At 37.0% G+C, this 20,780-nt stretch overlaps 1 protein-coding gene across 2 annotated transcripts in view; it reads right to left on the bottom strand.

Annotated features, from left to right (window-relative positions):
* LRCH1 (leucine rich repeats and calponin homology domain containing 1) overlaps window positions 1-20,780 on the bottom strand; it is a 131,367-nt gene that overhangs the window by 77,662 nt on the left and 32,925 nt on the right. The gene's annotated exons all lie outside the window — the stretch shown is intronic.

Raw genomic sequence — 20,780 nt, 5'->3', positions numbered from 1 at the left:
CTATAAGAATCACTTTGGACTGCATTCTCTTTCTGAAGGAATTCTGTTCTGCTTTTATGTGTAGCTTACCTTGCATCTTCCACTTGGCTTGATGGTTAATGTGTTCTCAATGTGGTAAGAATGGGTTAGCACAGACACAGACCATATAAAGTAAGAAAGGGACAGCAAAGTGTTAATTCACTACACTTTCCCCATCAATAATTAAAACAAAGTATAAAGAACTACCTACTCTGAGGTCTCATCCTGAAGTGGCTACAACAGCTGTTTTATTCAAGGCCCAAATGAGGGACCTAAAGGCAGATAATAAGGAGTTCTGGGAAAGCAGATGGACAGCACTATTTCCCTTTGGTTATCATAGCCTGATGGGTAGGAGGAAAATGTAAGACAGATCTATTAGATCTTAGACTTAAGAAGTCCAGTAAGTGCAGTGTACACTATTGCTATATTTAAAAAAAAAAAAAAAAAATTACTCGATCTGCTTTTTTCCTGCTGAAAAAGTTCAATAATGCTTTAACGAAACAGTTGGGGCTAAATTACCCTGGTCAGAAGAAAATGTCTTTGCTGCACAAGCTGTGAACCTGCTGAAATCAGTGACAAATAACTGATACACATGCTGCTGCAATCCAGGTCAGGTTTTTGGAAAGAAGAAATCAAGGTAAAAGCTTCAGGACTAGAACTTGGGGATTTGGGTGGTACACCTTCAACTGTCTCAGCAGAAACTCCAAAAGATTTTATAAAGCACTTAACTTCTTGGCTTGGTTTGTTTATCCAGCGTATACATTTTAGAATCTTTATTATGAGACAAACTGTTCACTTTCTAACAGTTTTCCACTAGTGGAGATGCTGAATCTGCTAAACTTATGCTACCACTGCTACTACTCACTGCCCAAACTTCCAGTGATACCTTGAGCTCCAAATCAGCAATTTCAAGTCAAATCAATTTTGAAGTCATTAATGCACTGCAAAACTCAACGATTCTGTAACTGATACTTTTAACTGTACCTCCTAAACATTTGGACTCAACAACTGATATTTTTAAGTATACCCTCAACAAGTTCATTAATACACAGCTAAAGTGATCCATTGGTGATTTAGCTGGTTTTGTCACCTTTCAGAAAACTATTCCTATCAGGACTTGGACTCTTACCAAATGCATTTGAATGACTCAGTATTTGAGCATCAACTACTTTAGTCGTGCCCAGTAAGAGGTTATACTTAATGAGACAACTGTGGTTTTTAATTGAAAAATTGCATGGCATTCTATTCAGATTACATGCAGATTATTTTCTGCGTAAAAAAGCAACAGTCTTACGTTCTTATCTATTTCCCAATTCAGCCTCTTTTTACTCAAAAAAAAAAAAAACCTCAAAACAAACAAAAAACCCCCCACAAACAAAAAAAACAAACCAAACAAAAAAAAACCCCACAACACTCAAGAGTTCACAAAAATGTTTAAAATTTTCATTTGGAGTTCTTCCAAAACCAAGTACTCTTTGTGTCCAATGCATACACTTCTTAGCTCCAGTCCCTTCTCTCTCCCTCCCCCTGCATCTTCAAAAATTTGGTTAGGAAATATATTCTTTTTGGAAGACCTCTGAAGAGATAGACTAGCAAATATACAATTATAAATACATTTTACTTCTGAAAAAATACTCCAATTAGCCAGAAACTGCGAATTATTTTAACCAGCAATTCTTTCTCTGAAGAGATGGTATTACCACATACCCCCATGTGTTTCCTATGCTTACTTAATGAAAGTCTCATCTCTGAAGTTTGTTTACTCATGATGGACACAGATAGCAGAAAATCAACGCTAACACAAAAAGCTTCTCATGTGGCTCGTGCTGAGCCCTCTGCCAGCACACCTGCAGATAGACTGATGGTGTTATTCAAAAGACTACATTATCACAAAGTTATATACACTGTGCAAGACAGTACACAACTGCTGTGCTATAAATTATCAGTTGATCTGTTTTCTCTATACAACAGTATTTGATTTCACAGAAAGCTAATTTTAACTGCTGACTGAGAACAAAAATGCCTACTATATACCATGCTCTTCTAACAAATGGAAAAGGTTAGAAGGTTGGTAAAACTTTGTTAAAAGGTTAGTTCATGCTTTTAAATCAAGCATCTCAAGATTTTCAAATGAATGCCATCAAGCTTAAGACATATTCTATCAAGGTCTGCTGTATCATCTGAAGTCTTTTGCCAGAAACATTTGTAGATAACAAATTCTCTCATTGCTCTCTCCAACACCTTACAAGCAAAAGGCTTTTTTCTTATTCTGCAGCCCGCTTTCTATAGAACCATTCACATTAATATGTAAGGCTAAGGACCAAGACTGTCCCTTTAGTAGTTCCTCCCTCCATCTTTTTTCCTGTGATATATTCGTGAGAACTTCTCTCAGTCTCTCTTCTGCTAGACTAATAAACAAGCTGGATTCTTCTAGCTTCCTCTTGTTACAGGTTTTGTGACCATCCAAGTAAACCTGTTCTGCACCTGTTTCAGTCTCAAGTAATTTTCCTTGAACACGAATGGGACATAATTCTTCATGGGAGGATTATGTTACACCACTGCCATGCTTAACATCATTAAGAAGTTTTAGTCCCTATTGAAATACATCTTCTGATACAGCCTCAGGTCAAACTCAGATGTTTAAGACTTGTCATATTGGCAGCTTGTGACCATCTTTGCAAGTGTTATATATCCAGGTTTTCTTCCTTTACTAATTACAACTGATGAACTCATGACTAACAGCAGACACTTTGCTTACTGACTCTAAATTTTCAGCTGCCTTTTTTCCGGGCCATTCTGCATACAGCAATGAATGTTTCCAATGACTCTTGTCATTAGTCTGTGTTCTCATCACAAAGAAAGAGGAGTGCTTAAGAAACAACACTGGATGAAAAAGACTGACACTAGAATATACTTTCTATAACAAAGTTTCCTGTCTCAGATATAAGTCACCTACTTCAGTCAAAATTAGAAAAATAATAATTAAAAAAGAAATCAAGTCTTTGCTCACAAACAACGTTGTATGCAACAGCAATTTCTATTACAGGTTCACAACAGTAAAATGTTATGCAAGCTTAAGTGTATTTGGCATTACAACTCTCAATTATAATTTCAAAGGTAAAAGCTATGACGCTTTAGTAAATTAAGCCAATAACCAGATCACCTCTAGCAATAGATTATTTGGAAACATCCTTATTGCCACTTGTTACCAGGTTTTCCCAGGTCTGTTTTTGTCAAGCATCTGAAAAGAGTCTTGCCCACACTCTTCTTCCCCACTAATACATCAGCCATATCTTAATCATGAACACAAAAACCAGTTCTTTACATTTTCCACTAGCAAAGCTCTTCTTAGAGGTTAAGTAAACCTCTAAAAATACATTATTTAGGCTTATTTTAAGGTTTATTTTAGAGGTTAAAAAACCTCTAAAAAGATATTTATTTAAACAAACCTCTTTTACACCATAACAACTCTTGAACCAAGTATGGACAGATTCACGTACTTTAACAAGTTATGTGGGCACTACAATTGTGGGACAATGTTCTGATGTGAAATGACATCAATCATTTGTCAACAACTCACAGAGGTAAGCACTAGCATTTCCATTTCATGTTGCATCTTTCCCAATGCAACAGAATCCACACAAACAACCTTGACAACTTTCATCAGAGAAGGCTCATTTGTTATCCCACTGTTTGTTTTTTATTGAGAAACAAGAAAAAATGCTGCAAGGAGGCAAGGTAAGTTATGAGTGCGGACACTGTAGCCAAGCTATAAAAATATTGTTTATTAACAAAATATATAGACTGGATTAATATGCAGACATTTTTCAAAGAGGGGAACAAATACTCGCATGCACAGAAGAGGGAACTTAGTCTTTCCTTCAGACATGATGAGTGTAGCCTCTTTAGAGACTGCGGCAAAGAAACTTGGCACTGTGGGCAAACTAGCGATTCACTGAAAATACTCGCTGTCAAGGAAGACATCTGTAGGAGCAGAAGAAGGTTGACGAAGTCCTGGACCAGCATCCCCTCCATCATGCAACTGCAGGACTTGTTGCAGGACACTGTACATTGTAACAAAAAATACAGTGAAGTCCTGCTCTGTTCATTTAGCTTCAGTGACAAGTGATCTTCAGAAGCACGTAGGACACAACACAGTCAGGGCCATGGATCAAGGAATGACTCAACTGGGGTCATCAACTGTTCCATAAGATCACAGCCTTTGGCAGAAAGGAAGGCAACGCAGAGTCAGGGTTCTGGTGCTTTTCCTTCAGCAGAAGAATGTTAAACACAGTCAGTACTCACCAACTCATTTGTCTTAATTCTTCCAAAGGCATAAAAACATAGGTTCATTTTTCATTTGCCACTGGAAAAGATAGCCTCTGAGAAGGTAACAGAGCAGGAATATTTTTCTCCACTGAATTCAGTTCTACTTCAGGTCTGCAATGCATACAGACAATTTTCTTTCTTTATTATTTCATATAACTTGGAGACAGTGAAGGGAAAAACCTAAAAGTCACCTCCATCCATTTTTCAGCTTTGAATACAGGAAAACAATGTTTAAGATACTCTTAAAGCTGGAAGAAGTATTTTCTTCTCATGGATTAGCAATATGGTGGCCCAGGATCACAGTGCAAACTGCACCTGTTTTAGAGAAACCTGGACAAATTATGTTTATAACATACAAATACGTTTTAGAAAAAACAGAACTCCTACGAATATCACAGTATTACTTTAAATAGCTATAAAAAGGTTGGTCTAAGGTGACTTAAAAAAAATATCATTATACTTTTTCTACAGTAGACATTACCATAGCCTAAATGCACCCAAATTGCTTTGGTTTTCTTTAGGAAAAAAACAAACAAAAAAACCAAACCAAAACACACACACACAAGAACAGACATTACATGACACTTACAAGAACAGTTCTTCACTGACTGGAACATGAAAATGGGGGGGAAGGGGAAAGAGGGAATCTCAATCCTTGCATACACTATGCTTATCAACGAACATGGGAAAAAACCCTCTCAACAGCACCAGTGCCACTAACATACTAATTCTTTAGACTATAATACTCTAAATACTATTATTATACATGTAATATTAAATGCATCACATGAAAAAAATCTTCTTAAGCACAGAAATAATTCCTAAGGTCTCTGTTAATATGTGTTTCATTTATTTTCTTTTGGCATATGAACATAAAGCAACTGATAAAAAGCGTATCACTGAGTTGCCTCAAGCTGCTTCTAGTTGTAGACAAGGGAATTTATTGCAGCAGGAGCAGTCTACATTTTTTAAATTGTTTCTGCATTCTCCGTATACAGATTGTCAAATTATTTGCATGTGGTAGACTCATGTCATTTCCAGCTGGTCTTTGGTCCTTACTGCTTTACACCAACATGTAGCATCTCTCAGAACAGCTCACTGAAACTTGGCCACTGAGTAACAGTATCTTCCAAACCCACAACTAAACACAAAAAAACCCTCTCCCAGTCATTAAAAGGTATAAGAAATAAGAACTATAGCGTTTCTTTGACAGCCAAAGCAAGCAACTCAGTAGCCATTCACTGTTCTTCAGCAGCTTTCAGCCCGATTCTGACAGGCTGAAAGTCTACACTAAGCCTTTAAGTTCACTTTAACAAACTAAGCAGTACTGTAATGTGCCTTTAAAGATTTTTACGAATCCCTCATAAACTCTTAAAAATCAGTATATGATTTGCTTAAAGTATTATAAGCAAAACCTTGTAACTTACAAATGAACTCCAGTGACTACAGTTCCTATGCATAACGCTCTGCACTGCACCGGCAGTTTGTCAGATCCATTCAAAATTGATCTCCAGATGTTAATATAACCCCTTTAGGTGTTTCTAGAAGCTCTCTGGTCTTATGTACTTCCAAGAAAATCCAGCTGACCACGGAACTATACCCTTGGTTTCACACGTTCACTTTCCAACATGACTAATCTTGTACTGAATTGCAAAAATGGTGTTGAAGTAACTTACATACAGTTTATAAATCATGAACATAATTTTTTTTCCAGTGTCGTAAGTTTACTGAACTGTAAGTTCCCTAACCTCCTTGTAGCACTCAAACTGTTAAGTTCACTAGAAAGTTAACCAAAATTGTGGTCTACCTTGACTTCAGCAAAGCATTTGACACCGTCTCCCACAGCATCCTCACGGCAAAACTGAGGAAGTGTGGACTGGATGATCGGGTAGTGAGGTGGACTGCAAACTGGCTGAAGGAGAGAAGCCAGAGAGTTGTGATCAATGGGGCGGAGTCTGGTTGGAGGCCTGTATCTAGTGGAGTGCCTCAAGGGTCACTTCTGGGACCAATACTGTTCAATATATTCATCAATGACTTGGATGAGGGAATTGAGTGTACTATCAGTAAGTTTGCTGATGACACCAAGCTGGGAGGAGTGGCTGACACGCCAGAGGGCTGTGCTGCCATCCAGCGAGATCTGGACAGGCTAGAGAGCTGGGCGGGGAAAAATTTAATGAAATATAACAAGGGAAAATGTAGAGTCTTGCATCTGGGCAGGAACAACCCCAGGTTCCAGTACAGGTTGGGGAATGACCTATTAGAGAGCAGCGTAGGGGAAAGGGACCTGGGGGTCCTGGTGGACAGCAGGATGACCATGAGCCAGCACTGGGCCCTTGTGGCCAAGAAGGCCAATGGCATCCTGGGGTGTATTAGAAGCAGGGTGGTTAGTAGGTGTAGAGAGGTTCTCCTTCCCCTCTACTCCGCCCTGGTGAGACCTCATCTGGAATATTGTGTCCAGTTCTGGGCCCCTCAGTTCAAGAAGGATAGGGAACTGCTGGAGAGAGTCCAGCGCAGGGCCACAAAGATGATGAAGGGAGTGGAGCATCTCCCTTATGAGGAAAGGCTGAGGGAGCTGGGTCTCTTTAGCTTCGAGAAGAGGAGACTGAGGGGTGACCTCATTAATGTTTATAAATATATAAAGGGTGGGTGTCACGAGGATGGAGCCAGGCTCTTCTCGGTGACAACCAACAGTAAGACAAGGGGTAATGGGTTCAAGCTGGAACACAAGAGGTTCCACTTAAATGTGAGAAGAAACTTCTTCTCAGTGAGGGTGACAGAACACTGGAACAGGCTGCCCAGGGGGGTTGTGGATTCTCCTTCTCTGGAGACATTCAAAACCCGCCTGGACGCCTTCCTGTGTAACCTCACCTAGGGGTTCCTGCTCTGGCAGGGGGATTGGACTAGATGATCTTTCGAGGTCCCTTCCAATCCCTAACATTCTGTGATTCTGTGATTCTGTGAAATTACTATCTAAGTAATACAAATATGAAAAGGATCAGACAGATTGACAGGTAACCCACACAGTACTCAGATTAAGAGTTCAATCAAAAACTTGTGAAACGAGGGGAAAAATACTCCCAACTTTAGACTGGGCTCTAAATTATTATTCTTTTTGCAGGGTATGGATAAGGCAGTGGTTATCCTTCTTCCAGAACATGGATGACGTAAAAAATATTCTATTTAAGAATATAGCACACTTTTCACAAGTCAGAAAGTGCTATGCCTTGGCACTGTCTTTCAGAATTAAAAAAAAAATTCTTCTCAAATTCAGTTATACTGTCCACAGCAGCTGCTCATCCAAGTTTCCACACAAATCCTCTCCAGTTTGCTTTGGCTGCATTTCTTGGCTGCACCCTTCTTGACCAGGCTGATGTGACCCCTAGTACTATCCCCACCACAGCAACTTCCCAAATATGCCAAGCCAGAGGCTTTTGTTTTCTAGGTTTTTCTGCCAGCCACCCTGTTATTAATACAATTAATTCAGTTTTAATTCCCATACAATGTTTGGCCTATTTGGTATTGAGAGAATTATCCATCTTATCAGTAATGAAAATAATATTTTAAAATATTGCTTTATTGAATTCAAGAGTTAGAAGAATTATTTCTTTTTAATTTCTTAATGGGACTTCAAAGCATGTGTATTAACTAAAAAAGAATTTAAAAGACTGAATAATTTGGAAAGGCCAAGGAATTGTGAGGATGAACATACCCTCTTCAAGCCAAATGTGTAGGTGTCTCAGGATTTATTTTCATACTTGCTTTGTAATTTGGTCTGGAACTCTGATATCACCCTGCCATGCAGGGACACACATGCCAGGGCAAGGAGTCAAAGGACTTTCATTCCACTCTCGGTCTAAGGAAAACCTGCATTTTGATATATACATGACTGCAAAGCCAGTACAGTGATCAATTCATCTACAGGACAGTTTTCTGCCTCACCAGCGGCTACCAAACCTCTTCAACGGAGCAACATAGCCCATTAATATTTTCCTAGAACACTGCAAACTAATCAAACACTAATGACGTTGCCTAAAATTTAAAATTTAAAAAAAAAAAAAATAATCAGCCTCTTTTCTTCCAACTTTTATCAATAAAAATAAAACTTCACAAACGTGCTATTTTATAGCTCCAGAGACAGCTAAATCATAGGCAGATGAAAGTGACTGTCCATATGAACACAACATACAAAGTTCAGAAGGAGTTTAAATGCCTTGACTTTAGATCACAATCAGTAGCTGATACACAAGAATGAAAACAAGACTGTTGTGATACAGAGTTTTCAACTATAAAACTTCTGAACTTCTTGTGCCAGTCTATTCAAAGTAATAAGTTTATGATGGAAAAATGTTAACTGTGCTATTATTAGCCATACTGTAAATACATTTATTCACAGACAACTGAACTGTCTCAGCTGTTGCTTTGAATCCTTAAGCATATAATCTATGGCAAACACTTATAGCAAATCAACAACTCAAGCAAAGTAAAGACAACATAAGTTCCTGACACTGCTTAACTTCAGCACAGGTGAAGTAATAACAAAAAGTATGACATCTGAAACTCAATAATATGTTAGATGCAACAGAAGTTCAGCTTTATTTTTATACCATTGTTTCCACAGAACTGCAGTTCATTTAGCACAGTGTAGCCTGTATATCCAAAACATACTGCTTTTTACTCTACACTGAACAAGAAACTTCATAAATAAAAACGATAATGTACTATTTATTCCCTATAGAAAACAAATGATACTGTCCCTATCCGCACTGGCAGGAGATGTGAAATTATTTAGACCTTTGGCAGCTGAACCTAGCAGAATGAATTCAAACTATACCGGCATCAAATGTGCCAAACCATCTAAACTGCTTTAACTGGGAGTACCCAAAAAAGAACATTTGAGTTACTGTATTGTCTATGTAAAATTCCAACTTTACTTATACAGTACTGAAATTAAAAATAATATCACAGAAATCTATTACAAATAATTCTGCAGAGGTTTAAGAATCTAAACTAAGAAATAAAACAAACTTCTAAAATGTTATGAGAAGAAACTGCACATAATATTGCTTTTTTATCATTCAAGCCCTGTCTAAACTTACAGTTGAAAAGTTCCCACCTACATAATTTCCAGCAACATCTTTTACCACTATCCACCATGAATTTAGTTTCAAAACAGTGAAAAGTTAGGCCTGCATCAACATTCCCCTTATTTGAAATTGTTCAAATTAGTAAGAGGATTTTGTGTGTATGTGTATGCAAGTCAGTAAAAGAGCAGACCACTAGGCCTTTGGCTTTATTCCTCTGGAACTACAAGATGAAAAAAGGGCATTAGTAGAATAAGAAGAAGGTATGACAAAGTTATCAGGGTCAGATCGAAAGGCTTTTAGAAGCTTTTATCTTTCTAAATGAGCTCAGCTTTTAACCTTTATTTTGCAAACCATAAAGTAATTCTACCCCGATCAAAGGGAGAACTTCAGAGCAGCTGTTCAACTGTTCATACATATATCTATATTCTTGGTAAGTCAATAATGCTGTTTGCATTCTTCAAGTCAAATAGTGGCCTGCTAGATTGTGACCTAGTTAAGCACTACAACTACACAGCTGATAATACTACACTTCTTGTGGCTGTAAAGACAAAGGCCAATTTAAGTGTTGTCAAACGATACTATGACGGTAGAGCAACCAGTGCTACACTGGAAGATTAATGAAGGTAAAAATAATGCATATGGTGGGCGCGAATCTAATTAAACATAGCAAATAAGAGGTTTTAAGGCATGTGAATATAAAACACTCATCCAACAATGCAGGATACAAGAGTGGAATATAAAGCTTCCAGAAAAATTGAAAGTACTGCTAGAACATTGGCACTGCTAGTAGTATGCTTAATGCTTTTCCGTACTTAAGAAAGAGGCACTCAGTAAGCAAGGTTGGAAGAGACTTTTGCCTCCCCTTTTCTGAACTGTATGTTACTTCAGAGGATACAGTTTGAGTTAAACTAGGTTTATGAAAGAGCAACACATTGGTCAGTAACAATTGTAAAAGTAACTGACAGATTCAGAAAAGCAAGCAAGGAAGGAAGCACAAGCAAACTAAATAGCAAACAATAGAAAAATCTGTTTACAACCATGTAAAGCCACAGAGGATCCTATTTTGATGAATATGGTCAGAACTAAAAAAGCTGAAGAGAAGTAAAAAATAGTAACAAAAGCTGTGGAACAATTTCCATAAAAAGCAATATTCAGTAGTGTAAGATTCTTCAGGCTGGAGAAAACCCGGTGGATGGGATACAAGAGTCAAAGTCAGGACTGGAAGCAGTATAGTCTGTATAGAACAATAACTGTCTCTGTAATACAAGGTAAAGAAACCAAAACAAAACATGGGACCCCCTACAAAAGTTTATTTGCATTCAAATAGGAACTACACGAACTTTCTGAAAGAAATACCCACTGAGCACTCTAAAAACAAAGGCAACACTTCTACCTCATGAAGTCCCTCAGCTGCAAAATTTTGCAAATTTGTCATGTGTTTTGAAGAGGTAAGAACACACATGAGGGCAGTCTCTACTCTTCCCTTAGGCACACACTGTAGGCTACTCAGGCTACCGGGCTAAGCAACAGGTACTGCTACAAGCCCTTCTCATTCATCGGGATGTTAAAAGGTCACAAGAAGTTAAAGCCTGCAAAAATTCGGGGTAATGGCTTTGTTAAAACTGCCAATTGACAGTAATACATTATGATTACCGACTAAAGTTCATTGATTTGCCACATTCCTTTAGCTGCATAACAATGGAAAGCAAAGCTAATACTTGCAATTTAATTGCACAAATCATATTTTTGCCATTTCACAGTGCCATGTGCACAGCATACCTGGTATACAGCACTTTTTACTTCAATGTCAAAATTATTTTGAAGTTAAAGTAGACATTTAGTATGCCTTGATATACTTCAAGACTTTTAGCACAGTAAGTTTTGTATGCATGACAGCCTGATATTTTAAGATGACAGACCAATGAAAAGAAATAGGATTTCTAATGGAAAATGGTTGCAGCCACTCTGTCAAAGTAATGATAGCTTTTGGTTTGAATGGAATATATATGCAGTCTCCTAAAAATAGATTGGAAAAAGAACTTCTTCATACCCCAGCAATATGTTCATTTAACAAGATAATAAACAGTACCGTTTTAGGGGAACATTGGTATAAAAAAAAGCTACATCCACATATAAAAGAATTGTTAACTTTATATGAATAACTAACGTGTTACACAAAGAAAAAAAAATCATCTCTTCTCTGAAAAGCTCTTAAATCTAGAGGTAGACAACTACCTATAGCAGATGTGTAACATGCAGAACTTCACCAGTACAGTTACTAGCAGACCTTAATAAATTTTACATGAATGATGCTTTCTAATAATAAATAATAATAACCATCCTGTATGTCGCTGAGTTACACAATACTTGATTTATGAGCAGACAATTAGAACCATACCAAAAGAAGGAAACGTGACCCACCTGCCTTTCTTCACAAAGCTGGCAGATCCCAGTTAGAATTATTTTTTCCATCAGATAACAAAGGGCAGGCAACAAACAGTGCTAAATATGACACCTTTCTGACAAGACTTCTGTTCAAAACATCTGATAATATATGAAGTCATACGCTAAAATTCCCAGCTTTGTAGGATTCCAGCATAGTTCTGCGACTGAGACAAAAAAGCATTTACATTGCTTGAATCTCTAGATGAGCAGTTGCGGTCCTTTTCCAAAATTCTCCTTAAATTCTATGTGCTACAGCAAAACACTTTTTATTCAATTAATCCAGCAATTGCACCTACGAAGATGATGAACCTGCATCTAACACTTCAGGGGGCAGTAGTTTTGAAGCACCATGATGACGGTGAATTTAACGGATGAAATGTAAGCTCCTATGAAGAAGGGAAGGTGCACTGGTTTCATTATGTGCAAGATTTGACTCCCAAGGACTACTTTTCACTGTGACCACTTTAGCAGATACATTCACCATTCTGCAAACATGAGAGCGCTCAAGTGTAACTGTTGCCATTTGCTTCCTCCTTTGGCTCAAACGTTGTAATAATTTAGTCACACAATGCTCTTCTGTCTGAGGCTATCATGACATCCATAGAAGAAATTGGTTCGATAGAAGACTACTGGCTTGGTAATTGGTAATTCGATCAATTCCCTGCATCAATTTTTCCACCAACAAGTGACAGAAGGAAACTTCAGAAGAGCCCTGTGAAGGCTGACGAATTTTTGTAAAGCTTTTCAAGAGAAAAGGATTGGTAAAAATTTAAAGCATTAAAATCAGAAACAGCTTTCAGCAAACTCACCTACTGTCAAATAATTTAAATGCAATTGTTGCCAAATCTACTTTTAGGCCTACCACGTATCTATAATATTTATTTTTATACATAATTACTTTTTTTGGCGATTGAAAGAAGAAAATGTTTTAACAGAGTAAAACTAAGTCTACCTCGCATGCAATCTGACCAATCTGGAAAACATAACTCCAAACCAGATGTCAATTGTCTTTTTACTCAAAAACACATGGTATCGCCTTAGAGATGTAAAAAGAAAGTATATCACATATGAAGACAATACGAATAAAATGTTTTATAGAAGTAAGTAAACCCATCTACTAATGTGGTATAATATTAAACAAAGACAGGATTTCATATTTATCACATCCATGTGTTGCATAAAATCAGTGATCAATTTAGATTGCAAAGGACCTCTGGAGTCACCTGGTCCAAGCTCCAGCTTAAAATGAGGCCAATTATATAATATTTTATAGGGGGATTACAAAGAGACTTTGGAAACAAAGTAAGAGTCAGCTTGAGAAGAAGGACAAACATTTATGCTTCTTTCATAATGAAAGGAACTTCATAATGGCAACAGAGAAGCCACCAAAGCCTGACTGGACAACGGAGACATGACTCCACTGGCATCACAACCTCCTCCATGCCTTGGGGAGCTGCCTTCCCACCAGATGACGGTGGCAGCCGCACTCCAAACAGCAAAGTGGCATACGGGGGTGATCGGTGGCTTGGGTGGGCTATGGAACTTGCTGGGGGGGGACACTACCCTGGCCTGCAGATTAGCAGATTGTAGGAAGTGGCCCTGGTATAAAGCTGGAACATCCACAGGTGTAGGAAGAGGTGTGTGCAATTAGGTGAACCTAAGCTGGTTCCTTATGTGGAAAAGCAGGTGTTGCTTGTAACCCACACTGCCCATGGAGCTGGTGAGCCAATAACTGTGTGGGGGAAGAGGGCGATTAGAACTTTTCATGATTAGCTATGAGAAGTGTTTAGATATTTGTTGGCTTTTATTAACGTTTTTAATTGTCTAACACTCTGGTTTATCTGCTGTATTGCTAGTATTTGTCCTAAGTGTACGGTTCCCTGATAGCCACTTAATTACATTGTGTTAATGAATCAATAAATTGCTTTTTGTGGTTTAAATTACATGATCTGAGCAGTTTTTCCCATGCAACAGTCAACAATATGTGTATTTGAATATATCAATCTTTACATTAATTTCTAATGTTCCATAGCAGTTGTGCATAGATTATATATAACAAACACGCTTTTTTGTAGGGGAAAAAAAGGCATTTCCTTAGAGATGATTCAGTATTCAGCTGTATCCAGTTAATTCAAAACATACACCTTTTAGCTAAGGAGAAGAACCCTAAAGAGGCACCCAGCACCTTTAAGAACTTTCCAAATCACTTCATCTCTGATCAAATACAAAGTAGGCGTCTCCACCATTTAAGTCTTTTAAAATCTTACCCTAGCCTGCTTTCACAGGATGCAATATTATATCCAGCATAATTAGAAATCCCACACATACACATGTCAATTAAAACAGATCTAATACAAAAAAATACTTTGAAAATGACTAGACAACTTTGCTTCACACTGCAGAACAACAGGTCGTGGATACAAAGGAAGAAACAGGCAAGGTTAAACACACATGCATTTTTTAACAAGTTCCAAGCTGGTTTTACAGCCGCAAGTTTTCAGGTTTGTTCGGCACTGCTGAGTAACGTGAAAAAATTTTTACCTCTAGGGAAACTAAACACAAGGTCACTCTCAGACAGAGATGCAGGTCTTGCCTCAGCAAGTTTACCTCAGCAAGACAGAAACACCTCGTCTTCACTGTTTTGCCAGCACTGCCCACACACAGTTACCATGGTTAAAAAAATCCAAACCCATGCCCCTCCCGCTACTATTTTTCTCTTTTGATTGTGAAAACAAAGCCTCAGTCTGGCAAGATGGCTTCAGGTCTCCTGAATCAAAATGTCTCACCCCTGGAGAACTACTCCATTACACACATAATATCAGAAAATAATTAAACATGAAAAAAATTCAATTATGGAGAAAAATGATATATGATCCCTAACATTACCTTTACGCAATTAGCACCTTTATAAATGGAAACCTGGCAATGCGAGCAAGGCAGACTTGCACAATCCACACCTCCCAGATCATACAAGGCTTAATTTCTCACAGTCACCTACCTCAGAAGTGTCTGGCAGGAGTAGTGTTCAAAATTATTCCAAAATTATATACAAAAACAAATGACTCACGTATACGAACAAATTCTCACCTAAAGAAGATGACAGCAGGTGACTATTTTATTACAGAAGTCATCAATATTCTCTGTACTTCATACCATGTGGTCCATCCTACAGGCAAAACTAAAGAAGCAGCAGAATAAATAAACCCAGGTTTACTATTGGCTTTGTATCTTCTGGTTCAAGTACAGTGCTCAATCCCACCTCATATCCCATCAAGGCAGGTGCTTTGATACACAAAATTTTTTCTAAACTCAGAGACAAAAGCCATACTCTGTTAACAAGAAGCTGTCTAATCATTTCTCCGATGCAAAAATTTTAAATGCAAGAGACTTGAATAACAGCTAAAGTCCCTTCTGAATTCCTTCTTAGGACTTCTAACATTACAATCCTACAAACTCAGCTGTTTCGAAATCCTTTCAGAAAAGGCTATACCTGAATTTCTAACATGAAGACTGAAGGGCAGGGCAGTGAAATCATTCAAGGCAGAAGTAAGGAGATATTCCCAAGTTTTACATTAGATTGGTTAAACTAAAAAAAAAAAAAAAAAAAAAAAAAAAGGGGGGGGGGAGCAGCCACTATAAGCTATCAGCATTTTGAAGTAATTACTGGAGTAAGCAACTAGTTGAGAAAACACAGAAAAAAGTTTATACTGCAAAAAAGTGCAGTATTTAATTTGACAACATACAACTACTTTGCAAATTTGTAAGCAGCACATAAAACACAGGTGTATAAACCATTAAAATATATATGCAGTATTTTATGTTTTACAGTTTGAATATGACTTGCACACCTACAAATCTTGACTTTTTCTTTCAACTCTTCCCAACTAGTGCAACTGGCTCTCTGCAAACTTTGAATTTAAACCACACAGTCTCAGTGCCAGTGCTAGTTTAAAAAATCCGACCAAACAAAAGCCATTCCTTCATGCTCAAATATAGTTGTACAACAAACATACTTAAGACTTTGGAATTCCAGGATTTGTGTGAGGTAAAAGAAGTTGTTGATGAAAGTCATGATTTAGTTCTTTTGTATTTGGCCTCATTGCAAGTATTAGATTCTCATCTCCTGAAAAATGTAATTAAGTTGTGGAATTCTTGTACCACAGCAGAATGATTTAACAGAACTATAAACAAAACTGAATAAATGATTTTAAAAAATTGTAGTATTGCAAAGATTCACAAGCATTTTTGAAACTATGTTAGAAATAGCTTCGTGCGAAATATTAAACAGGAATCAAATTCAGTAGCGATTTCCATTTTCAGCCCTAGAAGTTAAAGACAAATTGCTCTTGTCAGTTGCAGAAGATAAAGTATCCTGGAGTTTCCATGGGGAAAAAATAAACACCGAAAAGCAGAAACAAAAACCCTAAGATTTTCTGTACAAGGAGCTCTTAACAATAACTATACATTGCAAAACAGTCTTATAGACTGAGACTTCTATTACTGTTATGAACAAAATTCTTTAAAATGAATTTTAAAATCTGAGGTGATCTGTACCTATTCTGAAAAACATTTTTTGCAATTCCTTAGAAATTCCCTCTTTAGTCTCCCCATTAAAGAGAAAAGTCACAAAGAATCTGTGGTATGCCATAGAAATGTACTATTTATATAGCATGAAACAATCAAGTCCGTAGTTTCTAAGGTGTTCTGTGGGCCGTGCATGACGTTTTTCTTCTAATGAAAAAGTGGTTATGACTTTGTTTTGATCAAACTATTATTTTAAAACCCTGGGGCATATAGAAGTAAACCAAAATATATTCTAGAAAAATAAAATTTAGATTTTTGTGCCAGTAAATTCTGACTCTGAAATTCCAACCGAGTCAACAGACTTCTATTTTGCTAAGTAAAAAACATAATGTGATAACAATATGACTATTCCAAAACCATGGGGAATATTACACAAAGGATCACTGTGGCAGGAAAGCCAGAGTCACAAAATTTTAAGTATGTTCAAACTACGACTGAACAAGCCACTAATACACCCACAAAAAATTTATTTTTAAGAGCTCAGTGGGGTTGCTTGTTCTATTACTGATTTTCTTTGCTAACTATTCAATGAAGAAAATATGTTGAAGACATTAAATGTATAACATGGACAATAAATGCGATATATGCAACATACCCACAGGAAACATCAATGGGAAACGAAATGCCTAATTCTTGGTATTTTGCAATTATCTCTGCAAATGTAATATTAAGTCACTAAGACAGACATATAAGTAAAACCATCCATCACACTCCCCTAGTTACACTAACAGGCTTGTATCTCTATACTAGTTCATACTCATTGCATTCATAGTTTAGTTACGTTAAGCTAGTCAGTAATCTCATAATACAAGTAACATACTTAACTCAGAGGATACATAAATTTTATACCCCACGTTCACTTTCTATGGACTCATAAATTTTCTTCCATAAAACATCACACTTTATACTTTAGATACAGGCTTGCCTTTTTTTTTGTCCCTTGTTTTACAATTATGAAAAACTCTGACAGATCTGACAGGGCCTTAAGGCAATGCTAGTATTGCAATGCTGTGGCCTTCCAAAAAAATCCAAGTAAAACTCAACAGCACATAAAAAAATAACCTGTTATTTTCAAATGTTTGCTCATGAACACAGAAGCACAATTTGAGTTTCCCCATTTACCTGTAGTATATGACAGTAGCATTTCCTTCTCCATCTCAAAATGGGGCATTAATGGGATAAAACCTAGTTTTGGAAAACCTTCAGCCTTAATGTCACAAGTGGCACAACATAATGAATAAAAACAGTGACTTCCTTTGAAGTAACAGCATATATCATGTTGCTGATGTGCCTACATTATTTTCAGTTGGCTGCAATTCCAACAAAACAGAAAAACCAAGATTACCTAATATCTAGAGAAGGATGACTACATCTCAGTAGTCACACAGAATATGTAAAAGTATTATGAAAAAGTAACTTCATTATGAACTACTATAATTAATTCCCATTTTCAATCTAAGGAGGGGAAATTTTGTATATTTCCTTGTTTACCCTAAACCCACAAATGCCCCACAACTGCAGCTCAGAAAAACTGGAATGCCATAGGGAGAAGCTAAGAACAAACACACATGCAGCACAATACACACAATGGAACTAATGGTGGTCTTTGAACTGGATTCAGAAAGACCCTTCCAGAACTCTTGGCATTAAGAGAGAAAACTTGTGGATCAGACCTGGAGGTAAAAACCTTTCCTCCAAAAAGTCCAGGATAAAAAAAAAAAAAAAATGGAATCAAAACAGCTAGTCACCACACATTTTCTCACAGACTGAAGATGTAGTGATCTCTGGTCTATTTTCTCCTTCAAAAACTATCCACTCAAAGCATCCATCCAAAAGCTATATTTAGGTTTCTTTGACAAGAAATGTTATTATTAGACATGTAACAGCCCTATAGTAAATAATGGTTTAAAGCAAATGATCAAGTACAAGTTTCTGTAGCATGCTTAACATTGCTTTTTTTATACTTGCTTATTAATAACAGTTCTGTTGTTATTAACAATAAATTTGATAATTAATGAAATAGTTTTTTAGTACTTTAATAGCCTCTTCATTCAAAGCGTACCATATTCGAGATAGTTTAGGTACATGCAATTATCGCAAACCAAGGGTATGATTTATGTTCCTATATGATTTCCATTCTATGAATCTCCCATTCTTTTTACAAAAAATAGTTTGGATAGATCTGCGGTCACTATTTCAACCCTACTAAAAGCTTGTCCTTTGACATCATTTAAGAAGTCAGTAACTACTATAGACTTGAATACTAAATGACCTCTACCATTGTTTACTAAACAGAAGGTCCATCAATCCATAAAACACTTATGCACTTGTCAAAACAGCATGCATATATGCAGTAAAAACTAAAAGAGGATCTCCTAATCTTTTTCTAATTTTCCTAAAAAAAATTATATTTTAAATTTATCAAAAAGAGTCACAGAAATATGTTTCTTCAGCTGACACGGGTTGACCTCACCTGGCTGAACTGAAAACTTAACACTGTCTTTGGAATAAACCAGCAGCACCTCACTGTTATGGAATGAAGTCTAAGAACTGCTTTATACCTAAAAAATGATACAGAAAGGGTGGCCAGTACTAGTCAGAAATTAGATCAAACTGTGGGCTTATGTACCTGCTAGCAGATGAGAAATTCAAGAGGGGAAAATCTCAAGTCAAGGCTGAAACTCATGAGCTATCTGCTCAGGAAGTGGAGTTCACCAACCGCAGAGTAACTGCATGAAGTACAGGAAGGGTAAATTGCAGTCTCAGGTAAAAAAGCACACTCTGCTGAGCCCATCCTTTAGGAAGAGAAAAGGAACAGCTAGAATTGCCCATCACTGTCAGTGCCAACAACACAGCTGTGTGAGAACCCGGTCAAAAGCCAAGTTCATTTTTGTTAAGGATTTTTTTCTAAATATGGCAACAAGTGTCAGCTTGGTTTAAATTTTCTTTTTTCCTCATTGTCTTTTTGGACTCGCTTTTTTTCAGGCAGCTGGCTGGATAGCAGTCACTTCCAGGATAACTGAACCACCATGGTTTGTCTTCCATCATCCATTTCCTAACACAAGGATTATGTTTTGGGTGCCTATAAAAACTGCTGCTTTATTACTGATCTTATGGCTTATATATTGGTCTTTTTAAGACCAAAGAATTTTTTATCTTTTACTACTAGTAATTTTTCACATTCTTTGTAAAGCAAGTTAAGAGGAAATGATTCAGCTTCTCAGTCTAACAACTTCAAATGGTCCAGTTCTCATACAACAGAAATATTTTAATAACTGCAGAAGTGGTAGGCTACACAATCCCTCCAGCTTTTTTTTTTTTTTAACCTGCGGTCACACACAGAGTCTTTCAAAGTCATTACTAGCACTGAGTAATACACATCCTTTTCTTCACCATACAGGTATCAGGACAGTATGCAATACAGGCCTAGGTAAATGATCATGGTTATTGCTGGTAAAATGTCCCCAAACAATGAAGTTACATCTCCTACAGAACTGCAGGAACACTGAAAATTTCAACCCACTTGATACTAACACCAAGATTTTTACTGCTTTTCTTTTTTTTTTTTTTTCTTTTCACTAACTCCTTAAAATTGCTTCAAAACTACAGAGGATCATCCCATAGATATGAAACAGAACACAACCATCTATCAAGAGTGGTTCCGAACATGTTATTTGAAAATCTTGACTTTGAGCTGCAAATGGCACATTATTGTAAAATATGCCACGGCTGTTAGAAGAAGCTGCCTTAAATCAGTAAGGTGCAAGGAAGAGGCTGCATATCTTGGCAGTCAGATACTTCTATAATGTTTATAGATCACGTTTACTCTGTCAAATCTATAACAAACAATGTTTTATGTCTTAACTAGAGCTTGTAAAGCTCTGATGTCTCACAATAGTACTTGGCAAAGTTATACCACTTTATTAAGGAGCACCTAAAAGCAGAGGAAGCAACCTGGTGCCATGCATACTACCCAGTCACGGTATACAACAAAAAAGTTACTTAATGGATCTGGAGATGGCAAATGAGTTAATCACTCTTCATTACTGCATGAAAGCCCAACACTCCGTCAACAAAGAGAAAGTAAACAGTAAAATGGAGCAGGAGAGCATTACATTTTAAGCTAGAGAAGGAGCAGATGACTAAGACCTAAGCATTCTAAGAATTCAGAACCAGCTTTCTAAGAATAATGGTTTGCATAAAGCTGGTATAACACAAACTGTCTAGGTTTCTGAGATAAGAGTGTTATAGAAGCTCTCTACTTCAGCCATTGTGTTTATTAACAAAACTAATGACGACTGTAAATCTACCAGGTAAGCT

Source organism: Caloenas nicobarica, chromosome 1 (assembly GCF_036013445.1).
Source record: "Caloenas nicobarica isolate bCalNic1 chromosome 1, bCalNic1.hap1, whole genome shotgun sequence".
Lineage (NCBI taxonomy): Eukaryota > Metazoa > Chordata > Aves > Columbiformes > Columbidae > Caloenas > Caloenas nicobarica.
Note: the sequence above shows the minus strand (reverse complement) of the source record. Positions and strands in the feature narration are given on the sequence as shown.